The following is an 11,809-nucleotide window of genomic DNA, read 5'->3' as shown; positions in this document are numbered from 1 at the left end:
AGAGACAGAGAGAGAGAGAGAGAGAGAGAGAGAGAGAGAGAGAGAGACGGAGAGAGAAAGAGAGAGAGAGAGAGACGGAGAGAGAGAGAGAGAGAGAGACAGAGAAAGAGACAGAGACAGAGAGACAGAGACAGAGAGAGAGAGAGAAAGAGAGACAGAGACAGAGACAGAGACAGAGAGAGAGAGAGAGAGAGAGAGAGAGAGAGAGAGAGAGAGAGAGAGAGAGAGAGAGAGAGAGATACAGAGAGCTAGATATTCAGCTAATATATTCTTGCATCGTTTAATAAATAATAAATAATATTCGGTTGTGTTGACAGCGGTTGACAATTGTTAATTTTGCAGCTCTGTTAATGTTTTGTATTTCGGTGGAATTTTCAGCGCAAGTATGAAAATGCACCGCAATCATAATCCTTCAAACACAACGTATAAATACACAGGTATTTGGTGCTATTGTAAAATATTAAAGAGAGAGAAGGGATACATCTCAAAAGGTATTTGGTGGAAATAGATAATATTAAGGAGAGAGAAGGTATACATCTCAACAGGTTTTTGGCATTATAGATAATATTAAAGAGAAGGTATAGATCTCAACAGGGTTGCAACGGATAATATTAAAGAGAGAGAGAAGGTATACATCTCAACAGGTATATTGTGGTAATGGATAAAAATAAAGAGAGAGAATGTATATATCTCAACATATATTGGGTTGTAACGGATAATATAAGAGAAAGAGAGAGAAGGTATACATCTCCACAGGTATATTTTGGTGATGGAATATATTAAATAGAGAGAACGGGTTCTTCTCTTTATTAAAGGCTTCGAACAGAACAGCAATGTAGCAACAATTGGATTGACCAGGTTGCCTATCCTCGAACCTTTGACCTTATTGCAGAAGCCATCTGGCACTGTCTGGGAGCAGCGGGCAAGGCAAACTTTGATCCATAAGATGCTACTCCCTGTCCGTCTATAAAGCGCTTCCAGCCGCTCCCTGGGCACCTCTGTGGGCTTGCTGAAGGCCTTTATTGGACGACTCGGTCCTGCCACGCCTAACCTCTCATTTAGCCTTGAGATTCCAGGCAAGAAGAAGTGAAGCCCCAAAGCCAGCAAGGAAAACCTGGTCCAGACGAGACCGCAATGGAGTCTCACTTCCAGGTTTTGCTTTGTTTAAAACAACCACATTTACCTCGCACATGTTGAAGTGACTTTGTTGAAAACACAGTTTTCTTTTATTTTCTAAATGGTCGCGTCTTGATCTGCGCGGCAAAGCGTTTTTCCTGAGGAACAGTTTGGATGTAAATGTTTCTGGTTGGGGTCAGACATGGGGGTGGTGGTGGTGGTGGTGGGTGGTGGGTGGTGGTGGTGGGTAGCCGAGCGCCGAGCTGGGCTGTGCACCATCTGTTTATCTTACAACATGTGATACAGGACACATGGATCTATAGAGGTCCAGACTGTCTAGAACTGTTGAATGCACAATAACCACAGTATCCGATTCCCGAGAATGTTATTTTAAACCGGGGAATGCACAGGCGGTGCATTATATCCACCATACATTACAGACTGTTATCGGCCGTGAGCAAGAGGAAACTATTCCTGGTATTTCCACATATATTCCCTGTTTTCCCAAGAATCGCTGTGTTCCTATTTTGTCCGTTATCTCTGCTCGCAATTATCAGTACGACGCCTATAAATGAGCTGGATGTATCATTCAATGGCTGTGAATTTCATCTGGGGCCAACGAAAAAAGGAAAGAAAAAAGAGGAGATTCTTTCGCTCTGCCTTGGGTAAACTGGAGTGCCATGTCAAGTTGCTTTAGTCTCAAGAGGAGAAGGAAAAGAAAGCGGACGATGGGATTGGATTTCATTGAAGTAGAGAGAACGGTGGCCATGGGTTTTCTTCCATGACAAGAAAATTATAATAAATGTGACCTGCGATAAAGAGGCCTGAAGCCCATCATCTGTTATAATCTCCGTCCTTTCAATGCTTGGGCTCTTCATCTTTAGAAGTATGAATGATATACGGCTCAGAAGCACTGAAAACACCAATATTATCAGCATGCACATTAGTATGAGCACAATAATGTTAATAATGAGCTGGGTTGGTTCATTGAATTACATACTTAAGAAATGTCTTGTGTTCTTGGAATGAGGTACTCCAATCAAATAAAATAAAATATGATATACGTAAAATGTCAATCATTCATGAATCATGAATTATGTTAAATAATAATCATTTTAAAAAGGGATTTAAATGCTACCAGGACTGAACAATTAATTGTTTGTACAGGCTGACACACTTTGTTACAGTTTGAGTGGTGCTCATTAAGACATTCCTTGATGCAAGTCCAAAAGGTTTGTTATTAGTGTACTTGAGTCAACACAATGCTAATTGAATAGGCCCATGCCTATCTCTCAACCACAAGTGAGGCAAAATAATGCAAAATCTCAAATCCTTCCAACCCAATTAACATCTTGGCTAACTGTGATTACAAAAACAAACAACTTAACGTCATTCTGCACACTCAGCAGTAATTACTAGACACAGGGAGAATGTTTTTTTTTTAAGTCTCCTTGTTGAAGTGCAGAGCTCTGATTGGAGGCTCAGTGTATATGGGGTGGTGGGTGTAGCCGGTGGGGTGAGGGGTGGCGGCCCTGCGACCCCATCTCATGGTACCGTGTTGAGCCCCGTCTATAGAAGTGAACTCAACACTCCCTCACGCACTTCTTCAGCCTGTAGCACCAATCGCACCTGGATCCCCTCTGAATCCACTGTCTCGGATCTGAGACGGTGTCCGCGGATAGATAGATGGATAAATGGGTTCGAGACAGAGAGGGAGAGAGAGGGAGAGAGAGAGCGAGGGAAAGAGAGAGAGAAAGAGCGAGAGAGAGAGGAAACCTACCCCAGGCAGTAATATAGAACTCCGACCTCCACCAGACAGTCTGCTTCGCTAAAACTGCACAGTCACCCCCCTGCCCCGCCCTCTCCCCCCTCCCATTTCTGTTTTTTAATCTGACAATCCCTCCACTCCCATTCTCTCTCTCTCTCTCTCGCTCCATCTCCCTCCCTCTCTCTCTCTCTCTTCATGTCTCTCTCAGCCTCCCTTGTCCTCGCTCGCCCTCCGTCCCCCTGAGCACTGTTCTATGCCAGCTCCCTGGCTCTAATGTGCCTTGGCGTGTGTTAACCCACGGGTCCGTGCGCGCGCCGCCGCCCTAAAGCCGGGTCGGGCGGGGGGGTGCAGGGCGTCATCGTCTCTGACATCATCAGCCGCCGCGGCTACTCACGTCACACCTCCCCTCGCTGTCTGGAAACCCAGCCAGGTACACACACACACACACACACATGCACACACACACACACACACACACAGCGCACACACACACACACACACACACACACACACTCGCGCACGCACACACACACACACACACACACACTCGCGCACGCACACACACACACACACGCACACACAGACACACACACACACACAGACATGTATGCAAACATGCACAAGCAACCGCACACACACACACACACATACCCGCACACACACACACACACACACACGAAACACACACACACACACACACACACACACACACACACAAACACACTTACCGCATATACACCCACTAACGCGAAAAACGAGTTCAATTCAACTCATGAAATAAGGTTTCTAAGAAATTAATTTTTATTTATTATTATTATCAAAAAATCAAAAAATAAAACTGCTCTGATGCAGTTCATCACTCCGCCCTTGAAAAGTATTTGTGTGTGTTGACAAAAGGTCTGAGTACAACATGGAACAAGTATGTGTAATGACAAAATTGTGATGGATGCCTGCTCTGTCATCCTTAAAGAATCTCTGAGGTGTGACCTCCTCCACGCCTTATCGCAGCCCATTTGGCAAGCTCAGCTCATTCCTCCCTGCAACCGCACAGGTTTATTAATTCATTAAAAACAATCATCGATCATGTTTTTACAGCCACCTCAAGCCGTTCAGCCTTTTGCGGCGAGACACTCGCCACACCCGATGTGAGGTACCCTCACATCGGCGAGCCGCCAAGGCCGTGTACATCTAAGGCCACGCAGTACCAATGATGACAGACAACTCCTAACCCTCTCTCCTTTGAAGGAGAGAAATGCGAGGCACGTTCTAAGGAGATCACACTGCGCCAACGCCACCTCCGCCAAGCGCTAACACATGCTAATGCGGAGCGTGCCAGCGTTAGCTCGAGGTTAGCATGCATATGACATGATATGTACACAGTTGTCTCCAAACACCCCCTCCCCCAACCTCCCCTTCCCTGTCACACAGCCATCAGTATCCGCTACGGAACATCGTGTGCCAAAACGAAGTAAGGCAACGATGAAACGGTTTTGAGGAGACGAAGAAAGAGAGAGGCAAAGAGAGAGGTTTTAGAGAAGTTGGGAGCACAGAGAGGTGACGAAGAAGAGCAGAGGAAGGGTGGAGGAAGAGCAGCTCGAAGGGAAATAACCCCGACGCTGAGCTTCCATAAAAAACAACGACGGGAGAAAACATGGTGGAGGCGAATGGGAGAGGACAAAGAACGACGGAACCGCCGCGAGAGAAACATGTGGCGAAGTAGGACAGAGAGAGAGGGAGAGTGGGCGAGAGACGGGGTGAGAGAGCGACAGAATGAGGGAGAGATTAAAAGGGAGAAACATTGATACGCAAGGAGAAAATGAGACAGCCAGACAGTGTGTGTGTGTGTGTGTGTGTGTGTGTGTGTGTGTGTGTGTGTGTGTGTGTGTGTGTGTGTGTGTGTGTGTGTGAGGGAGAAAGCCAGGGCAACAAAGAGTGAGAGTGAGTGAGTGATTTAGTGAGTGAATGAGTGAATGAGTGAAAGCGAGAGAGAGAGAGAGAGAGAGAGAGAGAGAGAGAGAGAGAGAGAGAGAGACCGGATGAAGGATAGGAGATATACTGAAAGTGGCAGAGCTGACGGAGAAAGAAAAAGCTGGAATGGAACCAGGAGAAGAGGCTGACACAGAGAAAAGGGAAGTTAAGGGGAGGGTTTAGAGGACGAGAGAGAGAGAGAGTGGGAGAGGGAGGGAGGATAAGATAAAGAACCAGAGAGGCACAAGGGGGGGGGGGGGGGGGTGCTCTTGCTAAAATAAGAGGCGCCTGTCAGTGTAGTGACCTACACATGCAGGACCGAGGAATTCTCCCTCTCGACCCCCGACACATTCCAGCAGTCCCCAGATGTTAACCCGTGCCACACCGCCTCGCTAGACCGCCTCGCTAGACCGCCTCGCTAGACCGCCTCGCTAGACCGCCTCGCTAGACCGCCTCGCTAGACCGCCGCCGCTAGCGTGGAACGCTGCGAGCGGTCGGCGCTATTAGCCATAGGTGAGGTCGTCTTCAACCGCAGTACCAGCACTACCACCGCTCCACCTCTAAGGGGCAGAAGCAGCTGGTTGGATTCCCCCCTTTTGAGTCAAATATACATTTTGGGTTCAAACGACCCTGCCGGCAGCTGTTAGATATAGAATGTAAAAGAGCCAGAACGGCGCAAAAGGACGTCACCGTCTCAAAGTCCCAAGAAGATAGAAAACGGTGTCACGTTTCCAAGATAAGATATCCTAAAAAAATGGAGGGCGGGTTACCAGCCACCCTGGCGGTGAGAATCTTTCCAGCTCTTATGTCGCCCTTGTTTGATGGGTACTGTATTGATGCAGTGTCGGTGGGAATCTCTAATCTCTAACGATTTTTGTCGTTGCTTACAATATGCTCCTTGCAATGGAGGTGAACAGCTGCAATGAAACACAAGCCATTGAAGCAGAATGGGCATATCCAATATTGAGGGCAGGAGGGGTGTAAATACACATTGTGAAAATATGAGAACAAGAAGAGTCCATTGTGTTGCTGTGGCAGAATGCAGCCTCTCATTCCCTGGCTGCTAAACTGAGGGCACGGGGCTGACATCAACACAAAGACAAAAATGTAATGTGAAGCTTCTCCAAAGCCAGCTTCCAGGCTAGACCACAGGCTGCTCTTTATGCTCTCTCCCCTGCGCTCTCTCTCTTTAAAACAATGCCTAATGACCTACTTGTGACCAGCGGATGACCTCTCCACTCTCCGCTCATTAGGAGAAGTCACGGCCAACCGTGTTACAGCAAAGTGACTCAACGGTTACATGCCTACACCGTGAAACTATTTTTCACTCTTTTTCTTTTTAGACAGAGCGACGCTAACCACAAGCATTGGTCTGAGAGGGAAGTAGTGACAAAAGCCAGCCATTGTGGAGTAGTACTCTCAGTACATTCCTATATTTCTATATCTATATACATAACAGGCACCACCAAGTCAACTCAATGACTTTCTTTTGTTTCTCTGTTGAAGTGCTCGACGACTTTCAATGGAATACATTGTTTTTGAAGTATTCATAGCTTAACTTTATTGAGGATACAAAGAAAATACAAATATATCCTTACCGTCTCGTGTTTTGTGGTTCAGGTGTTTGAGGAAGATCTGGTTTAACCTGAAAAAAGAAAAGGACAGCCTATATTGTCTTCTGTATACCCAAAGAATAGTAGCCTGAATGAATACACACGGTACGGCTCAAACTTTGATAGAAATAATACAAAAATAATTGTATAATTTAGTAGAGGATTAATAGAATAGCATAGCATTGAATAGAATTGTATAGAATAGTATTAGTATAGTATAGAAAGGTAATTGACCCATTTGCCTTTTATTCCGTCCAGATCACATAATGCGTCATTAGAGTGGTTCTTTGAACCCAAAACGGTTCGATAATTCCCGTGCAGTATGTTTCATCAAAGCAGGGCTGTCCCTGTAGACACGCAGCAGAGCTCCTGACGTTTTTGGCCCTTCACTTCAATTCCTCCTTTTACATTAACATTCGCTGCTCCTACCACAGTCCATGACGCCTTGCATGGGAATTCCTCCACTGATGTCTGCCGGGACTGGACGTTATCCATTATGAATAAGGTAAACACCGAGGTCCGCAGAAGAGAGGGGGATAAGAACCTGAAGAATCTGCACAACCCTGGGGCCTCTTCGCATACACTGACGGAGACGAACCACCGGCAAGGCCGCACTGAGCCAGGCATGTGCAACTCTCCAAAGGTTAGCCACGCTGAGGCGGGGAATTACTATTTAACCGATTATTATACAGTAGCTTGAAGCCCAACACTAGAAAGGCAACCACCAGAGGAATATGACCTTGGATGGGAAATCAACAGCCACAACGTTTAGTGACTCAAGATGCCGACGTCCTAATAAAGTGGTAATAAGGTCCTAGTGTGGGCCCGTTCCAGCAGGCCCTCCTAAAGCACCGCGTGTGTCAGCCACTCAGCCCCGCCGCCCCACGCCTGCTGTCAGCCCCGGACCCTCGGGGGCGGGGCTGTGGGGGGATCTCTCTTCCACTTTAAGACTCTTCTGGAGTGTGTTGACCCCAGCAGTGAGTTCACATAGCATGAGCACAGTGTGAGGCCCTCCTCGCCTCCCCCTCCCCCTCCCATCACGAGTCTACTGACTGTTATGTAATGTTATATAACGCAGCAGGTCTGGCCGAGCAATGCCTCATAACCTGGGGGTCGAAACCCACTGACATTAACCGTACAACCGCCCCCCCCCCCCCCCCCCCCCCGCCGCCGCCCCTCCATCCATCCCTCCACCGACCGACCCGGGGGGGATCAGAGGTGAGAGGTGTTTTCGGACGGTGGGGTACAGAAACTATGAAAACCCAAAAAGGGGGGGGGAATGCACACACAGTAAGGAGAGGACCTGGGAGCAGGGGGGGCGAGGAAGGGGCCGGCTCTACCCTTCCTGTGTGTCCAGCCCCGGTGTCCCAGACGCCCGGCGAACACACGTTTCAACATCAAACGACTTTGCCCCCCCCCCCCCCCCCCCTTTCCTTCCTTTTGCGAGCTGCGGAAGAGGTCGTGGAAAGGTTGAGTCTGAGAGGGGGGGTATGGGTGGGGTGGGGGGAGACGCCGGCGAACAAAAGGGATCTTCGCCCCCACGAGTTATCGCGGAGCGCAACGATCACCCCCATCTAATAAACGGCATATCAACGAGAATTAGTGGAATCACAGCATGGGAATTAATTACACGGACATCTAGGCCGGGAACGTTATTAGAAAAACCAGGACAGGCTCTGTTATCTAACAGCCGACGCTTTTTAATATGCTGCATATCATCAAAACAGCATTACGGCAATGTGGTTACGAGATAATAGTTATAATTATCGTTTTATTATTTGCTTCAGGTTTACAGTATAGGACTCAGATGGAGTAAAACCATACAGCAGTAGCAAAGACGTCACAATACAGCACATGTAATCTAAAGGTATTTCAGAACAAGGCTCACTCTGTAGCAAATAAAACACAAAAGGATAAAAAAGGCTGCACGGAACGCACGCATTACTGTGCCAGGATACCAGCAAGAAATCTGTTAGAGATAATACCGTATAAAGGCTTATTCAGGACGATATATATCGTTTATTATCGGTAGAGGTAGCGCAAGGTTAAATAAATAATGTGCACAATAGGCCAATAGATAACACACAAAAGAAAGATTGAAAAGAGAATCAAGGCCTACATTTCATCGGATCCCGAAAAAATAAAGAGAACACTGGAACACCAGTGAATGAACAGCGTTTACTGAATCAGCCCAAGGTGAATAATCGAGCCTGTGCCGGTTAACCTCCTCACTACTGAGTACCGGTAAGCCATGGCGGACGGGCCCACCAGTAAAGCCTTTGCGTCTGTAGTCCGATTCATTCGATCAAAAGCACGTTGATGCGAATATCTGTAACCGGATCAACTTTACCTGTAACTTTAGCCATATTTAACACTGGTCATCTTTTCAGATGCGCGGGCCTAAAACAGTTATAACATTTGATTCGTACGTCCCCGTTCAAAGCCTCAGCCTTCTTAGTGGGGCAGACACGGTGCTGCGCTACGGATGTCCATCTATTGTCGAGGGCTAAGTCACAGCCCCGACCATGGGTTTTGTCCTTGCGGGCGACCCAGCGAATAGATCAGGGGGGTACCCGGATGAACGGATGGAAGACGGGATGAAGAGGGGGGACAGGATGGGAGGAGCGAAGAAAGAAAAGAGAGGAGGAAGAGCGGACAAACCCGTAAAAAAAAAAGCACACTTTCCTGCGGCCCTTCACAGTTCCTTAACACACTCTGTCTGCGGGCCTGCGACCCCCTCGTCTCGGGCGGCTTTGTAAACAAACACCGTCGCGGCTTCACACCAAGGCCGTATCAAACATGGTCGCGCAACCGAAAGAAAAGCGAAAAAATAAATAAATAAAAAAAGGTGGCGCATGCGCAAGTGGACCGACCCGCGCCCACCACTGCCGGATTGAGTCCAGAACACATTCTGACACACACACACACAGAAAAGACACACACAACCTGTCTCTCTCTCTCTCTCTCTGTCTCTCTCTCTCTCTTAAGTTAGCCTCTCGTGTATGGGCCCCTGAGATTGGGTGTGAGAAATCTAATGTGAGAGGACCTACTGCTTCCACAAGAGACACCGTCCCAGATACAGAGTCGAGAGAGGTAGACATAATGAGGGAGACGAGTGAGCGAGAATGGCAAAGAAATTAGGAATAATAAAGCTGGGATAGACAAGCCGTATGGAAGGCAAGGAGTGCTTTCAGAGAGACAATGGTGTTGTAAGGTTGTAAAAAGAGTTGTAAAGGTGAGGCAGGCAGGCAACATTAATTAGAGGGTAACGGGCGGGAGGGGGGAGTCAGACAGCATGACTGCATGAAGAGGTAAAGGACGTGTACTTATACTCACAGATGAAAACAGGGAGGATGACCGGAGGGGTGATGAAGAAAAAAGCTGAAAAAAATGCCTCACACACCAAAAAACTAAAAAACACAGGAAGTGTTGGAGTTTGAAGAGGAGTCCAGTTTCTTCCAGTTCTGCTGCACTTTTTCAATGTTTTTTTCTCCCTCCCTATTTCCCGCGATTTTTCACATTTCCAATTTGGCCATCCCTCCGTCCTACTCTATCCCGTACACCCACCTCCTGCTCTCCCCCCCGCCCCTTCCACCTTCTCACCCCCTCCCACCCCCAAGCTAGTGCCGGTACTCTATCTCCTTCATACCTCTCTCTCTCTCTCCCTCTCGCTCTCCATTTTCCTCCGATCCTTTGCTTGTCTCCTGTCCCATCTGTCCGTTCAGCGGCAGCTCTCCCTCCCTCTCCTCCTGTTCCTCCACCCACGCGCCATACGGGGGTTCAGAACAACAAAATAAGTGCGAGAACAAAAAAAGACGAATAAGGAAGGTAAAACGAACACACGAAAAAGACAAAGAACCTGAACGCGGCCAGGGGGTGGGGGGCGAGGTGGGGGGCAGGGGGGGGGGGGGGACGAGTTCGAAAAACTAACCACACGAAACACAAGCAAAAAAAGGCAAAAGCGAAAGGGCGAAAGCGCGAGTGGCTTTGTGGCATGCAGTCTAAGCCAGGGAGCCATCCATGAGCGGCTTGTCCTAGGGAGCAGGGGAAGGGGACGGAGGGCTGCTGGGGAGGGGAGCTGTGCCGGCAGAGGCACCGCCGCGAGTACACGCCTCCCGCCTAAAGGAGGAGAAAATGCAGGTGGTGGTGGAGGGGGGGGGGGGGGGGGGAGGGGGGGAGAGAGAGAGAGGGGGGATGCAGTACAGAGGAAAGATAAGGCGGAATTAAAAGCAAACTTAAAAAGGGAAAAAAGCGCCGAAAGAGCTAAAAAGCCCTGAGCTCTGAGCTGCCTGTGGTCTCTGGTGAAAGTGGATCGTAAGGCAAGAGTGAGTGAGGGAAACGCTCTGGGTGTGTGCATGTCTGCGAGGTGGGAGGGGAGAGAAAGGAGAGCCAGCGAGAAAGAGAGTGAGAGAGAGTGGGAAAGAGGGAGAGAACGTGGTCTCGTGGAGAAATGAGAGGAGGAGTGTGTGCTGGTGGGGAGAGGAAAGGGGAGGGGGCTGGAATACCTTTTTCTTTTTTTTCTTATGCGATTCTGTGCCTCCATCCAACCTCGACAACTCCCCACCCCCCCCCCCCCCCCCCCCCCCCCCCCCCCCCCCCCCCCCCCCCCCCCCCCCCCCCCCCCCACTTCATTCCACGGCTAATACCTTCTCTGAGCGAGAGGGAACGAGAGAAAGCAAAAGAGAGAGAGAGATAGAGGGAGAGAGGGAGGGAGGGGGAGTGAGAGAGAGGGGGAGAGAAAGAGAGAGAGAGAGAGAGCTGCTGTGTGGCTTTGTCTCTTACCCCCGCCGTCCCTTTTCCTGGTTTCCTCTGCGTCGTTCCTGCTCTAGCCAGGCTATTTTCTGCACGTGCACTTGAACTCTAAATCCTGTCTGCTCCCCCCCCCCCCCCCCCCCTCTCTCTCGCTTTATCGCTGTGTGTCTGCCTCACTCACCCCTCTCCCTTCCTGCTCTTCGAGAGAGAGAGAGGCTTGAAATAGAGAGAGCACAAGGGAAGGAAAAAAGGAGAGGGCGAGGGGGACAAAAAGGGGAGAGAGCGCGCAAGAGAGATAGACAGAGCGAGGGAGAGATGTTGAGAATGGGGGGAGGGGAAGAAGCCTGCCGGAGCTGATACAGGGAGCACAGAGTTGCTGTGTGCGTCTGGCCGCCGCTGCACTGTATGCTTTCACTTTTCTTCAGATCGCCCAGCGTTTGTTCTAAAGGCATGTTTTGCACATTACTGCCACATGTGGCGTTAGCCGACATCATTACAACACATATTATATGAATGCATTATTTGAGCCAGGAGAGAAGTGGTCAAAACAGCTGCCAGTGTTAAGAGTGGTTACTGCATTGATAATTACCGG

At 48.9% G+C, this 11,809-nt stretch overlaps 1 long non-coding RNA gene across 1 annotated transcript in view; it reads right to left on the bottom strand.

The window, feature by feature from the left end:
- LOC132450795 (uncharacterized) overlaps positions 1–10,624 on the bottom strand; it is a 17,318-nt gene extending 6,694 nt beyond the window's left edge. The window contains exons 1-2 of the long non-coding RNA XR_009523917.1: positions 9,802–10,624; positions 6,451–6,497 (exon numbers count right to left, since the gene is read on the bottom strand). This is a non-coding gene — a long non-coding RNA (uncharacterized LOC132450795). The remainder of the gene's footprint in view (positions 1–6,450; positions 6,498–9,801) is intronic.
- Between the last annotated feature and the right edge of the window lie 1,185 nt (positions 10,625–11,809).

This window comes from Gadus macrocephalus, chromosome 22, assembly GCF_031168955.1.
Source record: "Gadus macrocephalus chromosome 22, ASM3116895v1".
Taxonomy (NCBI): Eukaryota; Metazoa; Chordata; class Actinopteri; order Gadiformes; family Gadidae; genus Gadus; species Gadus macrocephalus.
The sequence above is the reverse complement of the archived record's forward strand: the minus strand, read 5'-3'. Positions and strand labels throughout refer to the sequence as shown.